The sequence below is a fragment of the Vombatus ursinus genome, unplaced genomic scaffold, assembly GCF_900497805.2.
Source record: "Vombatus ursinus unplaced genomic scaffold, bare-nosed wombat genome assembly UNPS02014594.1, whole genome shotgun sequence".
Lineage (NCBI taxonomy): Eukaryota > Metazoa > Chordata > Mammalia > Diprotodontia > Vombatidae > Vombatus > Vombatus ursinus.
The window spans coordinates 156,840-162,397 of NW_020954372.1; the positions used below are offsets into that span (position 1 = coordinate 156,840).

General features: G+C 54.8%; 1 pseudogene; it reads right to left on the minus strand.

The window, feature by feature from the left end:
• The window catches only part of LOC114042540, a 16,534-nt pseudogene extending 15,223 nt beyond the window's left edge, over positions 1-1,311 (minus strand).
• Between the last annotated feature and the right edge of the window lie 4,247 nt (positions 1,312-5,558).

A 5,558-nucleotide genomic window follows, 5' to 3' on the forward strand; every position in this document is an offset into this window, starting at 1 on the left:
TCTTGTCTAGGCTTCTCTCTAGGCCATCACTCCCTAGACTGAGCTCTAGCCAAGCCCCTTGCTCTCCTTACTCCCATTCCCAAACCCAGAAAAAGACCACGTGGCTGGGGTCCTGCCAATGGTCATTTGCCCAGGTATTGCTGCTGCTGCCCTAATGGCCTCTAAGGTAGCAACAATGCCATCTTCAGTTTCCTTTTGCATAGTCCACAGAGATCCAGGAGAAAAACCTTCCTCCAAAGTGAAACACTCCTGAGCGTCTTAACCAAATCCCTTTGGAATGTCCTCCTCAGGGGAGGGAGCTTCTTGGTAAGATTGCTGACAGGATGCCACCCTGGCCCACTGAGGCAGAACTGGCACTGGAGACCAGCTGGCTGAAGATTCCAGAAGGAAATCTCTTTCATCCCATGGAAGGAGGAGATTATGGAGCAAGAGACCCTAAAAAGCCCTCTCCTCCCTCCTAGATTTTCTTTTCCTTTCTTTCTTCCTTTTTTTTTTTTGAGGTGGACTGGATCCTCAAAAGCTCTCTCCTCCCTCCTGGATTATTTTTTCCCCTTTTTCTCTTTCTTTCTTTCTTTCATATGGATGTATCCTCAAAAGCTGTCTCCTCTCATCTAGTTAAAGAATTCCACGTGCCCCTTTTCTGACAGGAGCATCTCAATGGCTGGAACAGGGGTGACAAAATTAAGTTCTCACATAAATTTGAGTCAAATGTTTTCTCTTAGTAAAAGAGCAAAAAACCCCTCCAAGCCTGTCTGGGCCAAATGACTGACATTTCAGGGCCAGAGAGGCCTATCTCTCTCCAGCAGGGCAGGGTGAATAGGAAGGAGCCTTAATTTCTGTTCCCAGGCAGATTGTGGGCAGGGGTCTGAGCCCAGTAAATCAATTAGAAGAGAGGTCCCCTCCCCAGCATTTTCCTGCCATCTCCAACATGACCAGAAAGTTGGTCCTGGATGTCTTCCTTTTCGCCTCCCCAAGTTTCTCCTGGGCCCCCCGGGAGGTCCTTCGTGGGCCCTGGGCCTGGCACTCCCTGCCCAGGCTCTCCAGATGCCCTGGCCCAAAGGAAGCAGCTCTCAGAGCCCAACCTTGGGTCACCTGGGCCATCAGGGACAGGCCAGGAAGGTGGCCCAGTCTAGAGGGTCCATCCCAGTGTATGGGGATCAAGTTCTCAGAACCCTTGGCTTGTAGCCCACGCCAGGCTCTCAGGCCCTTCCTTCCCTTGGGCAGTGGGTGGCATTTCTGGTAGCACAAAGGAAGGTGTCCTGCTGTTTGCCTGTGGAAGCCCCCCCCAATTGCCCTGCTGTAGCTCCCCATTGCCTCCCCCCTACCTTCTGCTGCTGTGGCAGACCTCCCCACCTTTTGCCCCGACCCCTCCCCCATCCAAGGGCTAGGGCCAGAAAGTCCAAGCAAAAGACACTCCCTGGAGCCTGCAGCCAGTTGTGAGAGGCGGGGTACACCCAGCCCCACTTAGAGAAAAGGGGTGGGGCATGTGTGTCTCATGACACCCCAGGAGGGAGGGGGGCCTTTAAGGGGGGCCTGGGCCTTGGGCAAGGAGGCCAATCCCAGAGGTGGGTGTGCCCTGGGAGAGATGAGTCAATCAGGAGAGGCCCCACAGCCACTGGCCCTGGAGGAGCCCCTGGAGGGAGCTCCTGGCTCCTCCCTCCTGCTGTGCATGCAGCCTCTCACACCCACAGCCCCCCTCCCCTCCCTCCTCTTCACCAAGCCACCACCCTGGGCCCAGGGAAACCAAAGACTAGGCATCCGTCCCTTTGTCCTTCCAGTGACGGGAAGCTCACCACCTCCTTGTGGAGTGGCCCAGGGTACAGGAGCTCAGATGCAGAGGTGGAAACTGAGGCAACCAGAAAGGGGAAGGGACCTGCCCATGGGTCCAGCTGGGAAGGGTGGGGTGGGGTGGGGTCCCATCCCCCCTGGTTCAGTGCTTATGCCACCACAACACACTGCCCCTGGCCAAGGAACCTCACAGGGTCATCCACGGAAGCACAGTCAGAGGGGAGCTCAGAGCTCGTGGCCAACCCCCTCCTTGGACACAGCAGGAAACTGAGGCTGAGAAAGGTGGGGCGGGGTGGGGCGGGGTCTCCTTCCCCAGCGTCACAGAGCTAGCAGGGGTCAGGAGCCAGATGGGACCCCGGGTCTTTCTCTGTCTCCAAGCCCAGCCCTGTGTCCACTGCAGCAGCTCTGTCTCCACTGCCTGGATAGCCCTCTGCTGCATTGGTCAGTGACTGGCCGGCCCCCTTCAGGGTCAATCTCCCCGCCTCCTTACATGCCGTGCCATGGGGAGAGCCCGAGCCGGAGTGGGGGGAGCTGGGTCCCGTCTGGGCTCCAAGAGACCCCACATACAGGGTTGAGGAAGAACTGGGGTGGGGGAGCAAATCAGATGACAGTCATTGGGTCCATGATGAGCTCAACAGGTCAGTCCCACAGGTGTACCTGACTACCAGCCTGGAAGAAGGAAACGGCTAGAAAGGGGGCAGCTAGCCAGGATTGGGGGAAACCTTCTGGGGTCTCACCCTTCTCAGCAGGGAGTTCTCTGCAGCCTTCTTGCTGCCCCCAAGGAAAAGGACCCCCTGCTGTGTTCTCTCCAGGCCCCCACTACAGGCTGTGAAGTGGGAAGAGGACCAGTCTCAGATGAAGAGGCAGGCCAGGAACTGGTTTTGAGGCCCAAAGCCCCCTCCCCAGCCCCCCAGCAGCAAGAAGATCAATGGGCTGAACAGGGATTCAGGCCAGCAAAGTCAACATCTCATGAGCAAGTGGAAGATCAGGGAGCACCAGGGATTTGAATCACTGTGGGACTCAGCCTGGATCACCAAGCTTACTCAGGTCCTTTGATAGGCTCTGTCCCCTGCCCTAGGGCTGAAGCACTAACAGGTCACTACTTGATGGGCTCAGACCAGCCTCCTCCTGACTCAGACATCCCAACCTCCCAGAGGCCCCCTGTGACCTGACTTCCCCAGCATGTCTTTGGTAGGGCTGGTGCGCCAGGTGGAGACAGCCAGCAGGAATCGAACCCAGAAGCTCCCCTGATTGCCTGAGCCAGGCTTTCCTCATTCCTTCTTGGCTTTTCTTACCCCTAAAATAAAGGAGAATGAACAAAACCAAACGGCAGGCTCCCCCTCCCTCCTTCAGGGGCATAGTGCTAGAGGTGCAAGACCAGGCACCTGGCAAACTGGGAAAGGGCCCAGATAGCTGTGAATCTCTGCCAGGAAGGGGGAGAATGGGAAGAAACACCTGAGCAGTACTCCCTGCAGTCCAGAGTCATGCCGTGCCCTGCCGGGTCACCCCAAGGCACCAGAGGGGGATGTCAGTACAGGGTCAGGTGGCCGAGGGACAGGGTGGTAAGAGAGAAGGGAGGAGATGCCCAGACTGGGTCCTCCCTAGGCACCTTTCTGGAGATTGCATCTGGTTTTACCCTCAGGAAAAATTGTGTGGTTTCCCTTGGTTGTGTCCTGCTGGAGACACAGCCTGACTGTGTGTGCTAGGAGAACAGAAGGCCAAAGTCAGGGAGCCTACCAGCTTGTGTTAGGCTGTCCAAAGTGAGAAGGAAGCAGGAATCTGGCCTGGGCTGATTGTAACAGAAAGTGTTTGGAGTCAGGGCTGGGCACCATGTCCCTCCTCCTCTGTGCAGTGGTTCAGATGGCTGGTTCAGAGCAGGGGTGCCCTACCTTTTCAGGCCCCATACCCCTTGGCTTTTCAGTAAACCTTCCCATGCCTCTTATTCAATATGAAATGCAATAAATTCTCCTGCATATTCTCGTTATAACTAAAATAAAGATCATTTTCCTTCTCTGAGGGTACACCAACACTTTTGTAACTTCAGTGGTGGGATGCTCTCATTATTTGCTAGACATTCTGTGTACCCCCTTGACAACCTCCTCCTTCTCTCTGGGGTTGAGATGATCTCCAAGGGCCTCCTCCACTTTAAATCTGTGAGCTTCCAATTCTCCTTCTCTACTCTCCCCTACAGGGCTTTCTGGAGGTCACTGCCTCCTTCATTAATCCAGGGTTGAGCTGCCAGGCTACCTGGGACCAGCCCTGCTATCCCCCACCTGAACCACTCTGCCTGCAGCTTCCCTGCATGGCCTGATTGACCTCTGAGCCTTGGTCCTGGAGGGGACCATTGTCAGAGCTGATCTCATGGAGAGGAGGGCCTTCCCTCCAGAACTCCCACTTCCCATCCCCAGGGCAGTTCCTGGCCAAGGTTTCCCAGGTAGACAGATCTTCATCTACATTTGGACATTATTTAAGCCTGTTTACCTCTTCCTCCACTCCCTGAAGTGACAGACAGCTGCCATGTAATGGACAGAACACTGGGGTCAGAGTCAGAGGGCCTGGTTTGGAATCCTGGCTCTGACTTTCTAAGGTTCTAGTAACCTTGGTGACCATGACAATTAACTGGACCTCTCTGGGGTTCCAGACCCACCTGTGACATCCATTTCAGGACTGGGTTCTAGGATGGATCCCTGTGGACGTGCTGCCCTGATACCCAGAGATGCCACTTCTAGCCCTCTGTGGTATGGAGAGGGGAGGGAGGATTGAGAGGCTTTGAGGACTCTCTCTAGATGGGAGGAGGGAGGGGGATCAGGCTGAAATCACTGCTCTCTCTCCACGAGGCAGCTGCCCCAAAGTGGAAGAGGCTGCCTCAGGAGGAAAGGACTGAGTTCTTCCAGCACTGGCTGGATGCCCACGAGTCCTGAATGCTGTGCAGGGGATTGGCGCTCAGGCCAAGGCGGGAATGAGGCATCTGCAGTCTCCTCCAGCTCGGGGTCTGTGATTGGAAGATTCCATGATTCTCGGACTGCAGCCCTGGCAGCTGAAGCTCCTCATTGCCCTCCCAGCCCTTCCCCCCTCCCCAAATATTCCACCAGCCTGGTCTGTCACTCACAGGGGTTTACTTGCCCAGCCCCTCCTACTCTTCAGATTTCAAGCCTTTCCCCAAAGCTGCTCCTGCTGCTTCTCTCAATCAGCCCAGGCAATTTTCTCTTCCCAGAGACTCTCAATTGGACTTTATGCTCCCTGCCCAGCCCTGGTTCACACAGGAGTAGCTCTGTGGGCAGGTTTGTGGGGTAGGCTCCTTCACACAATCTTCCCTTAGTACAAACTTTAGCATATCTAAACCAGCACGGAAATACTGATTGCTCATGCTCCAGACAGACTCTGGGGGACTCTGGAATCAACCTAGATTTGGATTGGGATATTTTTTGCCACACGGATCAATTGAGGGACCTAGAACTCTTCTTCTCTTCCCAACAAAAATGTAGTCCCCATCCACCTGTGTGTGTGTTGGGGGTTGTTGGGAGGGTAAACTTATACAATTAGAGGAGGAAAGAATCATAATTTTAGAGCTGGAGGGCACCTTAGAGACCAGTGAATCCAGTTTCTCTCTCTCATCTTGCAGATAAGGAATCTGAGGCACAGAGAGGTTAAATGACTTCTCTAGGGTCACACAGCCATCACCTGTGTGTGGCAGGATTTGAACTCAGGTCTTCTTGAATTCAAATCCAGCACTCTACCTGAGGCCCCTATTAGAACACTTCTCCATCTGA